Source organism: Pinus tabuliformis, chromosome 9 (genome assembly GCF_031772625.1).
Source record: "Pinus tabuliformis cultivar Carrire ecotype Pingquan chromosome 9, CPIR1, whole genome shotgun sequence".
In the NCBI taxonomy this organism is placed as follows: domain Eukaryota; kingdom Viridiplantae; phylum Streptophyta; class Pinopsida; order Pinales; family Pinaceae; genus Pinus; species Pinus tabuliformis.
The window spans coordinates 1,558,824,456-1,558,841,759 of record NC_142307.1 but is presented as its reverse complement, the minus strand read 5'-3'; positions in this window follow the sequence as shown (position 1 = coordinate 1,558,841,759).

Below are 17,304 nucleotides of genomic sequence, written 5' to 3'. Positions count from 1 at the left end.
GAAGGGCACTTATCTGTAGGATGATCTTCTTCACAGACTGAATAAACCTCTATAGAGTTCAATGGGAATTCATTCTTAGGATGCCTCCTGGTGCATCTAGGGAAAAAAATGGCCAAAGCCCTCTCTGCTTCCTCTTGTTTTCTTTGATATGTAAGGTATCCATTTGCATGGCAAGAGTCTGCAACATCTCACTCTTGAAGTCTTCCAGCATGTTTCCAATTTCACCTTTAATGGATGAATTGGAAGAAGAGGTACTGGCTATGGGTTGACTCCCCCTACCTTTCTTTTTGGTTGCTCTAGAATGGTTTCTAAAAATAGTCTTTATGTCCTCATAGGATAGTTGGTAGATGTCTCCCCCGGCTAGTAGATGGAGGGTGTCTAAAAGGTCTTCCCAAATTCCCCTGAGCAGGACCAACTTTAGAGACTCAGGGTCAAGTGTACACCTGGCCCTTTTGTAACTGAGCTGGAACCTCTCTTCATAGTCTTCCAGGGACTCATCACTTCCTATGGTCATTCAAAAGATTTCTTCTTTAGTATCTTTTGACCTACAATAGTCTCTATACTTGTCGTTAAAGGCTTGCTTCATCTAAGCACAAGTCGTGATGCTATTGCCAGGTAATCCCATGAACCAGCGCAGTGCTGTGTCCTTGAGAGTAGAAGGGAACAATTTCAACTTTTGCTCGTCTTCTGGAGAGTCATAAGTTTGAAAAATGACAGCAAACTTGAACAAGAAGGTGTCAAGATCTTTTGTAGTTAGACCATGGAAGTGAGGTAGGGCTGATGGACTTATATTCTTCATTTTAGTGTCCCCATTGGTCTCCTGAATGGGGAAGGTACCCTCTATTCTCTCTCCATTTCCCCTAGCATTTTTGTTTTCAGCCATTAGCTCCAGAGGAATGTTTTCTTCTTCTTCTTCCCCTATAGGTTCTTTAAATATGTCTAGCTATTCACCTAAGGGTTCTTCTTGATTGCAACCACCGAAGAAGAGTGAAGGTTGGCTGTGTGAAGCAGTAGGGGTGTTGGGAAATTTTTTCCTAAGTTATCTCTATTCCTATGAGGCATGAAAGGAAATATTTTTGGTTGATTTTTTTTGTTTCTATTTCTCCACACTGAAAGTACCTGTAGAAACTGAAATTGTGATTGAACAAAACAAATTGCAACTAGCTGAAATGAACTTGCTGAATGGAAATTTGCAGAATTGAAAAGGAAAGCAAGGAAATGTAGAACTGAAAGAAAAGAAATGACTAGTCTACTTTTGCTGAAATAAACTATTAGCAGAATGTTGCAATAGGAAATAGAAGAAAGAAGTAATCACAGAATACTTTGATGCTTCCCCGGCAACGGCGCCAAAAAGTGGTGAGAGCCAATATTGCAGCAAGAATGTTGCAACTCCTGGGCTACCAACTTTACTTTTATCAACCCAGTAGTTCATAACAAACTTGGAAGCGTCGGTGCTATATGCACAAGTACTAGTTCTCACTGCAGGTTGTCACTTGGTCAACTGGTGCGAGATCACTAGGAGCTCAAGCCAACTTCTATAGATTTCAGAAGAAGCTCTATGTGATGAAAGGAAAGAAAGATTACTCTACAGATGCTATTCTAACTGCAGAAAGGAGAAAGACTAGAATGTAAAGCAAAACCTAGTAAACCCTGATTAACAAGCTAATTCTACTTTTGCCAAAAACACTTTGAAAACCATGAAAGAAATGCAATTACCTACTCAAGGAAGTAAAAAACATCTAACCATGCTATGTTTGGAAGTAAATAAGAAAAAAACATATTTTTGGATTTTTATGTGATTTTATGTGAATTTAACATGCATCTAATTTATTGTGTGTGAGTGTCGCAACGAACATGTGGCGTTAGAGGGTGGTTTTGGAGCTTGGGAGGATATAGGATGGTGTGGATGGGTCCTAGGAGGTCTTAGGTGGCCTTCTGGAGGCTTTTCCCACACTTGGCCTTCAAAAGAAAGCATACATGAAAAACTATAGGAGGACACAGGAAAACTATAGGAGGAAAACAAGGAAACTACAGGAGGCCTATAGGAGGAGGCCAAGAGAATTTTCGCTGTTTTGAGGGTGTGAGAGTGGGTGGAAAAGGTGGATGAATGTTGGGATGAGGTTTTAGGGTGCCTAAGGTCTACCATGAATCACCGGGAGAGAGAAAGATGATTGGGTTTGCTCAAGGAGAGAGGAAGAATTTCTATGAAAAATGAAGGAAACTAAGGCAGAATTGAGGTGAGGTTTGGGATACCTATAGGGCATGGATCAGATGGAGGGTGTGATTGCTGGTAAGATGTCCTACTGCTGGGAGAGATTTTCTGCATAGAAACTGACAGTCAACCAAGAAAATCAAGCAACCAATGAAATGAGTGCATCCTAGGAAAAACAGAGTTTTGCATTAAAATGACCTAAACTATGATGTATAGAAGGAAATGCAGGGAAATGCTGTAAGAAAGGAAAGCATGCAAAAGCAAAGCAAAACTGGACTATCAACCTACTAGAGAGCTGCAAACACTAGAAGTCCTAGGAATGAGGAAAATCTGTGTTTTTGGCGTAGCAAGAGAGTCTTTGCCTCAAATCATGGTCCCAGAGGGAGGAAGAGAAGCCAAGGCACTGTTGCTAGCCTTTGAATCTTCTCTAATCACTGCTTAACCTACTACAGACACAAATGGAAGCAAGCTACTAAATCATCAAAAGGAACTTATTCTTAACCATAAGAGAAATACATCTAACAACAAACTAATCTACAAATTGAAGTAAAGAATACAAATAAAAGTAAAGAGAAGTTTGACTACTTGGATTGGGCTCTAACCCAAGAGCTTCAGCCCTCTGAGATAACTTAGTGCTAGATCAAAAAGGATTCCATCTTCATTATCAAAAAATAGCAAGATTACATAAAACTGTCATAAAATAGTAAGCTCGAAATTTGAGCAGAGTTTACACAAGCAAAAAAATGTCGACCCTAGTGAGGCCCTAGGCCTCTCTACTTATACATCTGAAGCTACCAACAACTTCCTTAAAATCAGGGAGGCTTGGCTCCCAAAACTCGAGATAACTATCAATCATCTTCCACTTGCTCGGCTGCCTTCTAGTGCATGATTCGGCTGCTTGTACTCTGAGCTGAATGAAGGGGAATTCGAAGTGAGGAGAAATAAATGAGGGGGATTCCCTCCTATAAGTCCTCTCCTCTGTCTACTTCAAGTTATTGCTGCAGTTTGACCACTAGATCCTTGACTTTGACCTCGAAATCCATCAATAATCTGCATTAAATACATGTTAGACCACATGGCATAATAACTAACTCAACTCACCCTATAAGCATAAATATAATCAGAAAATCATACAATAAGCTAAGAGAATGGTTGATTTGACTAGGTTAGGAGGTAAAATGAGCCCATATAATTACCCATTTATGAGGCTCATCACCTCCTATGACTTTTGCTGCTTTTTTGGGTGCTTTTTGTTGGAAACTATCTCTGTTTCTATCAGTGCACTGTAATTCATATAGGAAGCTAATCTTTAATTTAATCAATCTGGTATATAAACAATGCTATCTTGTTCTCATAATTAGTTATAATTAAGTTTACTAGCAGTGTAAACCCTCGGTCATGTAGTACACCCTTTTAGGCATGGTTCCAAGGCCCGGGAAGAACACTGGCATCACGTAAAAGGACATTGTTAAAGTAAGATGTTATGAAACCAGCTCAAAAAATGATAGAAAAGATAGATCCTTATAATTCAGCCTATTCAAGGGGGCAACCTCTTTTACATTACACAAATGAACAATTCTTGGATGATGCAAATGACAAGACCTCCTTTCTATATATAGGAGTCTAAGGGTTCATAATATAACCAGACCCGACATAACAATAATAATATAAGGGCACAATAATAACAATAGTTGGCTTCTATGGGGCACAATAATAACAATATGGGGACTACATGGGTACAAAAATATAATAAGGGGGTTGTACTAATAACAATAAGGGGTTACACTAGTAGTATAGGGGCCTAACATGTCCCTCTCCTTCAAAAAGTGTTGTCCTCAATGCTTGAGTAGTTCTTGATGCTTCTGTATAAAATTCTTATCCTTCCATGTGAAATCTTCAACAGGTAAGTTCTTCCACTTGATGATATGCTTTTAAATTGATCGATTTCGTAGCTATCGGGTTCTTGTTTCTATGACTGCTCTAGGTTTCAATATGATTTTTCCTTCCTCTTCAATTTCTGGAAATATTGTTTGAATTGGGATCTTTTGCAACTTTTGAATAAGTGGCCATACTTATTTGTTCTTATTCCATTCATCCCTTGCTTCATTTATCCAATCTGGTTGGATAATAGAAATAGTACAAAACAATGCTTCCACATCCTCATCCTTTCTTGAGAGTGCACATGCAACAAAATTTTGCTTCCATTTTCTATAGATGATGTCAAAGTCATAACCCAACATATTGGTGACACATTTTTTCTATTCTTCTAAAGATGATAGTTGTTCTAAAAAGTATTTAAGACTATCATGATCCATTTTTACCTTGAAGTGTCTTCCCATTCGGTAAGGTCGCCATTTCTTAAGTGCATGTAGTATTGCCAACATTTCCTTCTCATAAATAGCTTACTTGAGATGTAGCGGTAAAAATACCCAATCACCTACATCAAAACATTTTTCACTACAATGTTGATCTACATGTTATTTCATTTGATTTTGCACCAAAGTGGTGTTATCCTTTAAAAGTTGGAGAACTTGTTGTTGATGCTTGATGTGATCTTTCACTGCTTGAACCATTTTCTTCTTGATATGTCCTTCTATCTTTAGAGTTTGAGGAGTGGTAATTTCTTCCAATCCTTTACAAGATATGGTTGGATTCATTTCTTGATGCTCGATGTGATCTTTCACTTCTTGAACATTTTTCTTCTTGGTATGTCCTTCTATCTTCATAGTTTGAGGAGTGGTAATTTCGATCAATGAATTACAAGATATGGTTGGATTCATTTCTTCTTTATCGATGTGATCTTTCACTTCTTGCACCTTTTTCTTCTTGATATGTCCTTCTATCTTGAGAGTTTGAGGAGTGGTAATTCTTGCCAATGCTTTACAAGATATGGTTTGATTCATTTCTTCTTTCTTGGGGTTGGGTCCTAGCATATATCCTCTTCTTTTGATGTTTCTTGATCCTTTTCTTCCTCCTCTTCATACTCTATGTAAAATAATTTCTTCTCAGCACACTTATGACCTTTAGTGCATTTTCTATCACAATTGTAACAAAGCCCTTTTTCTTTTTTTTCTTCCAATTGTTGTGGTGTAACCCTTGTAGGTTGTGGAAGGCTAGGAGAAACAACACTTCCATCTTTATAGTTGTGAGGGGTAGACTTCCTTGTTGCCATAATTTTACTTTCCATTATGTAACAAAGCCCTTTTACGCTTTCCAATTGTTGTGGTGTTGCTCTAAAGAAGGTGTTGCTCTTTGTATCCTCATAATGTGCTATCATTTCCTCCATGAGAATTGACCACGTAACAAGCTGTTTACGAAAACAAAGCCCTTTATACCATAAAAATTAATCCGATTCTAAATATGAAGATGCAATACATACCTTTTGTAACAGTGGTACACCATGTAGATCAAAATATTTCTCCATCTGAAGTATCCAATTTACTGGATCCTTGCCATCAAACTTCCTCATATCGCCTTTTCTTGATTTTAGGAGCTTGATATTGAAATGACTGTAACTTTGTAATTTCGGATCTTCCAATTTTGAAATTGTGACCTGCAGTAGCCCTCTGCATCCTCTTTCCAATGCCACCAGTCTGATCAAATTTCGATTCTCCAAGAAAGAGTTATGAACAATCTCCTAATATGACTTGATTATATACCTTTTCAGAAGATCGAACTTGTATGAAGCGCCACGTGTCACTATGTTAACCTTAGAATCTAAAAATGTAAACAGGAAACTACAGTCCATCCTCTTTCTATAACTTCTTATGAAATTTCAATCTGATGCTCAAAACAAAAGTTATGACGATTTTCCCCACGTCACCTGTTTGGAATGTAATTCGGGGGTCTGCAAAAATCCTAACTTCCTCAGACTATATCTCTGAAAATATAGCGAGCTAGGATTTGAAATTTGGAGCCAGGGTTCAGACCAATTTCATCTCAAATGGGTTTTTTTTCCCTTCTGAAACATCGCAAAAAAAGAGTTATAGCGAAAATTCCATGATGACCTATTTGGAGCAGCGAAACCCTAGAATTCAAAGCTCGAATACCAAATGTTATGAAACCAGCTCACAAAAAGATAGAAAAGATAGATCAACGCCTTAGAATTGAGCCTCTTCAAGGGTGCAACCTCCTTTACATTACATAAATGAACAATTCTTGGATGATGCAAATGACAAGACCTCCTTTCTATATATAGGAGTTTAAGGGGTCATAATATAATCAGAGCCAACATAACAATAATAACGTAAGGGCACAATAATAACAATAGTGGGCTTCTATGGTGCACAATAGTAACAATATGGGGACTACATGGGTACAACAATATAATAAGGGGGTTGTACTAATAGCAATAAGGGGTTACACTAGTAGTATACGGGCCTAACATAGGATGTCAAGTTTGATCTGTTAAAGCATGATTAGTCTCCTTGTGATAGTATGTTGTAATTTTATGTTTGAAAAGTATTTTGAGATACCACACAAGAACAAAGTTTCTGATTATGTAGTTGGTTTAATTTAAGAATACATAGAGATGAGAGTAGGGCAAGGTCAGGTGAAAATAGATGTAAATACAAAGGTTCAAAAAAATAGCTAACGGCCCTTACCATAACCAAACCCTTTTACTAGCACTAAAGGGATAGGGAGATCCACCCAACGGCATGTGGAGAATAAGTAGGGATATGCATGCTCTGGATTGACTAATTGCTTGAGCCTAGCTCAAGCAGGCACAACTAGTAGATGGCAAGATATTGGGAATATATATCTATTAAGTATGTGTATATGAAACTCATTATGTCCCCTTTTGATTTTCAAGGTGGGAGGAATGTAATGGAGAAAGGGAGATCATATTTTTCCTCTATATCCCACCTATTAGGACACTAGGATAAGTCCCAATAATAAGAGTTGGGTTCACTCATAAATATATGATTGTAATAGCCCATCATGAACTTTATTAAGCTAAGTCATCCTTTAGTTGAAGCTTCAAGCAAGATACTCGACCTCTTTTCAACCCTTCAGTCTTCCTGGAATAGCTACAGAACAACCCTATTTAACCCACATTGAATGCCTCTTCTTGTTGTGATCTTAAACTTCAAACTTCGGCCCTTCTCCCCACAAGAGCACCCAAGAAAAACACTCAAAACAACCTCTCTTTCACACTTTGTACCTACAAAAAAAAATAAGACTTCCACGTTGCTTCTAGGGCTTCTTTATTGCTATCTTATGGATCCTTCTTTCAGTGGCTAGGGCCTCCCTTTGACTGCATCTAGGGCCTCTCTGAGTGCTACTTTAGACCTTCCTTGACTGCGGCTATATGCTTCTTCTTGATGGCTGATAAGGGCCTCCATCTTGCTACGGATTAAGGCCTCCTTTGCTGTGGATAAGAGCCTTCCTTTTGCTGTGTATCTGGCCTCTCTTGACTGCGTCTTTATGCCTCTCTTGACTGCATCTTAGGCCTCTCTCTAGATTGCATCTTAGGCCTCTCTCTTGTTGTGGCTAAGCCTCCTTTTGACTGCGGTTAGGGCTGCCTTTTACTGCATCTAGGGCTTCCTTTTCGACTGTGGCTAGAGCTCCTTCAAGACTGTGTTTAGGTCTCCCTTCATGACTGTAGCTAGGGCTCCTTTGTGACTGCAACTAGGCTCGCACTATTGTAGCTTGCTAGCCTCGTGCTGCTTGGGGACTCCTACACTGTAGCACTCTCTGCTGCTTCATCCACATCCGTCTCTATCCCCATCCGCCAGTCCTGACACTCTCTCTTCAGGGCTCCCGTAGCAAGGTATAATCCAAGAGGTTGGGTACCTCAAGTATCTGTCCCTCATCGCTTGTAGTCCTCTTGACTACAGCTTGGTGTCCCTGTTAGGTCCTTATACTACTAGTGTAACCCCTTATTATTATTATTACAACCCCCTTAATATATCGTTGTGCCCATGTAGTCCCCATATTGTTATTATTGTGCCCCATAGAAGCCCACTATTGTTATTATTGTGCCCTTACATTATTATTGTTATGTCGGCTCTGATTATATTATGACCCCTTAGACTCCTATATATAGAAAGGAGGTCTTGTCATTTGTATCATCTAAGAATTTTTCATTTGTGTAATGTAAAGGAGGTTTCCCCCTTGAAGAGGCTTATTTCTAAGGTGTTCGTCTATATTTTCTATCTTTTTGTGAGTTGGTTTCATAACATTTGGTATCAGAGCTATGGATTCTGGGGTTTTGTTGCTCCAAATAGGTCATCGTGGAATTTTTGCTATAACGTTTTCGCTACGAAGTTTTAGAAGCTAAAAAACAAACCCATTCGAGAAGAAATCGGTCTAAACCTCGCATCCAAATTTCAGATATTGTCTCGCTATATTTTCAGAGATATGATCTTAGGAAGTTAGGGTTTTTGCAAGCTCCAGAATTTCAACTAAAATAGGTCATCGTGGGATTTTCGCTATAACGCTTTCGCTACAAAGTTTTAGAATCCAAAACAAAAACCCATTTTAGAAGGAATCGATCTGAATCATGGCTCAGACCCCCGAATTACATTCCAAACAGGTCACCTTGGGAAAATCATCATAACTGTCTCTCTGAGCATGAGATTGCAATTTCGTAAGAAGTTACAAAAAGAGGACGAACTGTAGTTTCCTGTGTATATTTTTCAGATCCAAAGGTCAAAATAGTGAGACGTGGCACTTCATACAAGTTCACTCTTCTAAAAAGGTATATAATCAGGTCATCTTGGGAGATTGTGCATAACTCTTTCTTGGAGAATCCAATTTTGATTAGACTGGTAGCATTAGAAAGAGGACACAGAGGGGTACTGTAGGTTGAAATTTCAAAACTGGAAGCACTGGAATTACAGATTTACAGTCGTTTCAGGATTGAGCTCCTAAAATCAAGAAAAGGCGATATGAGGAAGTTTGATGGCAAGGATCCGGTGAATTGGATACTACAGATGGAGAAATATTTTGATCTACATGAGGTGCAACTATTACAAAAGGTATGTATTACATCTTCATATTTAGAACCGAATCAATTTTTATGGTATAAAGTGCTTTGTTCTCGTAAACCACTTGTTACGTGGTCAATTTTCATGGAGGAAATGATAGCACATTATGAGGATACAAAGAGAAACACCTTGTTTAGTCAATTGATAAATCTCGAACAGAAGTGTTCAATGGAAGAGCACATTGAGGACTTTCAAAAATTAAATATAAGGGTAAATAATATTCTAGAAAAGCAAAGGATTGATGTCTTCATAGGTACTTTAAAGGATAACATTCAACATGAGCTTCGTCTTTGGGAACCTGATTCATTGGAGAAGGCATTCATGTGGGCAAGAAAAATTGAAAGAGAAATTATGGAAATAAGGAATCCAACCACTCACGACTATAATTATGGAAGTGTTTCTTCTCCTAGCCTTCCACAACCTACAATGTTTACACCACAACAATTGGAAGGAAAAAGAGAAAAAGGGCTTTGTTACAATTGTGATAACAAATGCACTAAAGGTCATAAGTGTGCTGAGAAGAAATTATTTTACATAGAGTATGAAGAGGAGGAAGAAAAGGATCAAGAAACATCAAAAGAAGAGGATATATGCCAAGACCCAACCCTAGAGAAAGAAGAAATGAATCCGACCATATCTTGTAAACCATTGGTAAGAATTACGACTCCTCAAACTCTCAAGATAGAAGGACATATTAAGAAGAAAAAGGTTCAAGAAGTGAAAGATCACATCGAGAAAGAAGAAATTAATCCAACCATATCTTGTAATGCATTGGCCGAAATTACCACTCCTCAAACTATAAAGATAGAAGGACATATCAAGAAGAAAAAGGTAATAGTGTTGATTGATTCAGGTAGTACCCATAATTTTATTAATTGTAAGAGAGCCAAGGAATTGAATTGCTTCATATACCCAACAACAAAGTGTCAAGTGATGGTTGCAAGTGGAGGAACCATAAAATGCTTTGGAGAGTGCCATAATATCAAGCTATCCATGGGAGAATATGTATTGAATAACCCAATGGTTTCCATTCCAATGGGTGGTGCTGATGTTTTATTAGGAGTCCAATGGCTATAATCTTTGGGTACAATAGCTTTTAATTTTCAAGAACTTTTATTGAAATTTTTTGGGAAGGAAAGGAAGTTGAATTGAGGGGTATCAAAGGGAAACCTGGAAAGATAATCAACTCTAACAGCATGACAAAGCTTCTAAATAAAGAACAACAGGGCATAATTGCACAATTATGTTCACTAGAGGATCCCACATCGGAATCATATATTTCTCCAGATCTCCAAAACGTTTTGAACAATCATTCCAAGGTAATTGAGACTCCTAAAGGCCTCCCACCTATTCATGATCATGATCATGCTATTGATTTGATTCTAGGAAGTGTTCCTCCAAACATCAGGCCTTACAGATATCCATATTGGGAACTCATTCAAAAGTTGTAGAAGATCCCAGTTCAAACAATATTGCGATAACTTGACAAGGAAGGAAAAATCATATTGGAACCTGAAGCAGTCACAAAACTGAGAAATCGACAACTACGAAATAGATCAGTTTTAGAGTATCTCATCAAGTGGAAGAACTTACCCGCTGAAGATTCCACATGGGAGGACAAGAATTTATACAGAAGCATCAAGAACCACTCAAGCGTTGAGGACAACTCTTTTTGAAGGAGAGGGGTATGTTAGGTCCCTATACTACTAGTGTAACCCCTTATTGTTTTTTTTGCTAAAGCAGGAGACGTGCCTTCTTATCATTATATCAAATCAAATTTACATTATTAACAAACTCCTCCACTTTAATGGGCATAGGCCAAAGAGACGGACAAATCTAAGGCCTAACCCTTCGAATCACAAAATTACCCTCCCAACGCTTTTTGCATCCAACCACTAAAAAGCATCGAGCAGTTCTAGTGCTAAGAGCCCTCCCCATGCACAACCACATAAACAAAACCCTGCTCACCAATCAAACGCTTCCATTCGATCCTTCTTTGATATAACGAATGAGCTAACTTGCGTACCAAAGAGAGGTAAGCAAATAACCCTCGAGCCCCACCAAACTGCTCGTTGAATCCTGAGCATTGGTTTACCTTGCGCCATCAGATGGCTGAGCATAAAATCACGCGTTTGAAGTCGTCGACCTTTAGGGTGTGGGGAGAGTGGTTTTTGGACTGAGCCCTCCACCACGTGTCAAGCTCTCTATGGCATCGCTGCCAAAAAATTGAAACCACTTTTAACATGAAAGCGGTGCAAACTCTTCGAAACTACTCCAGAGGCGTTTTTGACTCCAATAACTGAAAAAATAGGGTGATGCGAAGTTTTAGTCGCTACTTTCTTTGGTCCGAGAAACTCTATCGCCCGTCACTGAGAATAGTCCTGATCATGGTCCACTTTACCGCTAACCTTGGCTTACCTTCCATTGTGTACCTTTTTGTCCCACCTGGTGTAGTCCTCTGACCACTGGCCATTACTAGTTGGGTTCTATCATTTTTCTTCTATACTCTTCTTTGTCCTCCTTCGCCTGGTTATGGCAAAGCTTTTTCAGGTTGCTCTGCGCCATTGTATTCCACTTCCTTAAGATTGCGCTGTCCTTGCAGCTGACACCTTGGTTGGCTAGAATATCTGCCAATTTGTTGGCCTTTCTCCTCACATGAGAGTACGAAGTTCCTGTAGATTCACTTGAATTCTATGAAGAACTTGAGTTAACCTCTAGTGATTTGTGACTTTTTCCGGCCCTGTTCCATTACCGATTCTCTTGGCTGCGTTGATGACTAACTTTGAATCCGATTCTATTATGACATTTTGGCAATTGCTTTGTATAAATAATTCTAAGCATTGTTCCAAAGCCATTAGTTCTGCCATGTTGTTAGTGGATTTTTCTAAGTGTCCATGGAAGAGGGAGATTATACTACCTGTATCATCCCTTAGAACTCCCCCAAAACCAGCCTCCCCCGGGTTGCCTTTGGAAGCTCCATCAATGTTGTACTTTAAAAATCCTTCAGGGGGAGTGTTATGAAACCAGCTCAAGAAAAGATAGAAAAGATAGATCAACGCCTTAGAATTCAGCCTCTTCGAGGGGGAAACCTCCTTTACATTACATAAATGAACAATTCTTGGATGATTCAAATGGTAAAACCTCCTTTCTATATATAGGAGTCTAAGGAGTCACAATATAACCTAGCCGACCTAACAATAATAATATAAAGCCACAAAAATAACAATAGAGGGATTCTATGGGGCACAGTAATAACAATATGGGGGAAATAGGGGCACAACAATACTAATAAGGGGTATAACTACAATAGTAATGGGGTAATCACTAGTATTATAGGGACCCAACATGCCCCTCTCCTTCAAAAAAGTGTTGTCCTCAATGCTTGAGTAGTTCTGGATACTTCTGCATAAAATTCTCATCCTCCCATGTGGAATCTTCAGCAAATAAGTTCTTCCACCTGATAAGATACTCCGAAATTGATCGATTTCATAGCTGTCGAGTTCTTGTTTCTGTGACTGCTTCCGGTTCCAATATAATTTTTCCTTCCTCGTCAAGTTCTGGCAATATTGTTTGAACTGGGAGCTTGTCGCCTATAACCTTCTTTAAACATGAAACATGGAAAACTGGGTGCAATCGAGAAGCTGCAGGAAGCTCCAATTTTTATGCCATAGTACCAATCTTTTGCAACACCTTGTACGGACCATAATACTTTGGTGATAATTTATTATCCTTCTTAGCTTGCTTGAGGGACATTTGCTTATATGGTTGTAGCCGTAGGAATACCCAATCACCTACATCAAAACTTCTTTCACTGCGATGTTGATCTGCCTGTTGTTTCATTCTATTCTGTGCCAACACAAGGTTATCCTTTAAGAGTTGGAGGACTTGTTGTTGATGTTCGATGTGATGTTCCACTACCTGAACCTTAAAATTTTCTCTTAAATATGATGTGATGGATGGTGGTTGATACCCATAAAGTGCCATAAATGGGGTCATTTTTGTTGCTGTATGGAAGGAAGTGTTATACCACCATTCAGCCAGAGGCAACCATTTGACCCATTGTGTCTGTTTATCAGATACAAAGCAACGAAGATATCCTTCCAAACATTTGTTTACTATCTCAGTTTGCCCATCAGATTGAGGATGATAAGATGAGCTATGAGCTAACTGAGTACCAAGACAAGAAAATAATTCTGTCCAAAAATTTCCAGTGAAAATGGGATCTCTGTCACTTACAATAATCTTTGGGTTTCCATGTAGCTTTTGAATTGTTTCCATAAATGTAGTAGAAACTGTACTGGCTTTAAATGGATGTGATAATGCACAAAAGTGTGCATACTTGGTAAGTCTGTCAACTACCACCATGATGACACTTTTTCCCTCAGACTTGGGTAAACCTGTGATAAAATCCATTGAAACCTCCTCCCAATGTTGGCTTGGAATGGATAAAGGTTGTAATAGACCCGATGTCTTAATTGTTTCAACTTTATTTTGTTGGCAAACCAAACATTCCGCCACAAAATTTTGAATATCTGATTTAAGGCCATCTCAAAAAAATTCCTTCTTAACCCTGTGGTAAGTTTTTAAAAATCCTGAGTGCCCTCCTAAGGGAGAAGTGTGCAATTCCATAAGAATCTTTTGTTTTAGCTGGGAATTCTTACAGAGGTATAAGCGATCTTTGTACCATAAAGAATCATTTTGCCAGCTAAATGTATCAGACGTACTGGAATCTTGTTGTAACTTTCGAATAAGTGCCCACACTTCTTCATCATTCTTCCATTCCTCCCTTGCTTCGTTTATCCAATCTGGTTGGATAATAGAAATGGTGCACAAAAATGCTTCCACATCCTCATCCTTTCTTGAGAGTGCATCTGCCACCACATTTTGCTTCCCTTTTTTGTAGATGATTTCAAAGTCATAACCCAACATCTTTGTGACCCACTTTTGTTGCTCTTCAGAGGATAATCTTTGTTCTAAAAAGTATTTAAGGCTATCATGATTCGTTTTTACCTTGAAGTGTCTTCCCATTAGGTAGGGTCACCATTTCTTAAGTGCATGGAGTATTGCCAACATTTCCTTCTCATAAATAGCTTTGCTTAAAAACTTTCCCTTGATTGGACGACTTTCAAAAGCAATGGGTCTTTCATCTTTCATTAGAACAGCACCAATTCCATTTCTTGAAGCATCACATTCCACAATAAAGGTTTTTGTGAAGTCCAGTGTAGCTAAGACCGGTGCTTGGCACATTGCCTCTTTAAGATGTTCAAAGGCCTTTGTTGCTTCCGGAGTCCATGAAAATGCATCTTTCTTCAATAATGTTGTTAGAGGTGCTTCTATTCTCCCATAATTCTTAACAAACTTATGATAATACCCTGTCAACCCGAGAAATCCTCGCAGATGCTTTATGGATGTGGGGATTTTCCATTCCTTAATGGCTTTAATTTTGCTAGGGTCTACCTTAACTTCTTCATGAGATACAATATGACCCAGATATTCCACCTCCTGGACTCCAAAGAAACATTTGGATCTTTTTGCATATAATTGTTTCTCCTCCAATAGTTGTAGCACCCTGTCAACATGTTCAACATGATCCTTCCAAGACTTGCTGTAGATTAGTATATCATCAAAAAATACTAACACAAATTTTCTAAGGAATGGTTTGAAAATTGAATTCATCAAACCTTGAAATGTTGAAGGTGCATTGGTAAGGCCAAAAGGCATGACCAAAAATTCATAATGACCCTCATGAGTTCTAAATGCTGTTTTTGGAATGTTTTCAGTCTTCATTCTGATTTGATGATATCCTGAATGAAGATCCAACTTGGTGAAGTAAATTGATCCATGCAATTCATCCAGTAATTCATCAATGACAGGAATGGGGAACTTATCTTTAATAGTGAGCTTGTTGAGCTCCCTATAATCCGGACACATGCACCATGATCCATCCTTCTTGTGCACCAATACTACTGGAGTAGAGAAAGAACTTTGACTCGGTTGAATTATACCAACCTCTAGCATTTCTGCAACCATACGTTCAATTTCACTCTTTTGGACATAGGGATATCTGTACGGCCTGATGTTTGGAGGAACACTTCCTAGAATCAGATGAATAGCATGATCATGATCATGCATAGGTGGGAGACCTTTGGGAGTATCAAATACCTTGGAATGATTGTCCAAGAATTTTTGGAGATCTGGAGAAATAGATGATTCCGATGTGGAAACATCTAGCGAACATAATTGTGCAATTACACCTCTTTGCTCCTTTTTTAGAAGCTTTTTCATACCATTAGAGCTGATTATCTTTCCTGGTTTCCCTGTAATACCCCTTAATTCAACTTCCTTTCCTTCCGTAGAAAATTTGATGAAAAGTTCTTGAAAATTAAAAGCTATTGTACCCAAGGATTGTAGCCATTGGACTCCTAGTACAACATCAGCACCTCCCATTGGAATGGAAAGCATTGGGCTAGTCAATACATATTCTCCCATGGATAGCTTGATATTATGGCACTTTCCAGAGCAATTTATTGTTCCTCCATTTGCAATCATCACTTGACACTCTGGTGCTGGATATAGGAAGCAATTCAATTCTTTTGCTACCTTACAATGAATAAAATTGTGGGTGCTTCCTGAATCAATCAACACTATTACCTTTTTCTTCTTGATTTGTCCTTCTATCTTGATGGTTTGAGGAATGGTAATTCCTGCCAATGCATTACAAGATATGGTCAGATTTATTTGTTCTTCATCTAGGCTTTGTTCCTGGAGTATAGCCTCTTCTTTTGACCTTTCTTGCTCCTTTTCTTCTTCCTCTTCACAATCTATGTAGAATAATTTCTTCTCAGCACACTTATGACCTTTAGTGTATTTGCTATCACAACTGTAACAAAGCCCTTTTGCCCTTTTTTCTTCCAATTGTTGTGGTGTCAACCTTATAGGTTGTGGAAGACTAGGGGCAACAACACTTCCGTCTTTATAGTTGTGAGTGGTATGCTTCCTGGTTGCCATAATTTTGTTTTCCATTTTTCTTGCTAACCTGAATGTCTTCTCTAATGAATCAGGTTCCCAAAGGCAAACATCATGTTGGATTTTATCCTTTAAAGACCCTATGAACACATCAATCCTATGCTCCTCTGGAATATCTTTTACCCTTATGTTCAATTTTTGGAACTCCTCAATGTGCTCCATTATTGAACCCTTTTGTTTGAGACTTATCAATTGGCTAATAAAAGTGTTGCTTTTTGTATCCTCATAATATGCTATCAATTCTTCCGTAAAAATTGCCCAAGTGATAAATTGTTTACAAGAGTAAAGCCATTGATACCATACAAACTGATTTGGTTCCAAATATAAAGTTTCCATACGTACCTTTTCTGTGTTTTGCACATTATTGAGATCGAAGAATTGCTCCATCTATAATATCCATGTGGCAGGATCCTTGCCATCAAACTTCCTCATATCGATTTTTGGAATATGGTGAGTCTTCGATCCAACATTTGAGTCTATGGAATCATGATTAACATTTCTTTTGTTCTCATCATGAGTTTCCTTTAGTACCCTTTCACCATTAGTGACCATTTCTTGTAGCAACTTATTCATATTTATCTTCAATTCTTCCATCTTATCATCCATGCCATCAATTTTAGCATCCATGCCATTCACCTTAGCTTCCATGCCATCCATCTTAGCTTCTACGCCTTTCTTTAAACAATCCATCTTAGCTTCTACACCTTTCTTTAAACCATCCATTTTAGCTTCTACATCTTTCCTTAAACCATCCATCTTAGATTCTGTTGCTTTTTGTTCAAGTGACACTTGTTGCACTTGTTCTTGTAATTTTGATATATCATATAACATTTTTTCTTTTTCTTCATGAGTCATGCTAGAGCTTTCAGGTTCCTTACTAGGTGTTTTCATTTTCTTTCCTCGGGGCATCAGTTACCGCTAATAATGCTCTACTAGCCCTTTGAATTCCTTCAAAATAAATTTTCAAACCACTCTTAAGCAAAAAATTTAAAAGAATCTACACACCTTTTTTTTCACTTTGTAGGAGCTCGATATTGCCTCTGATGTATCTCTGTATTTTCAAATCATCCAATT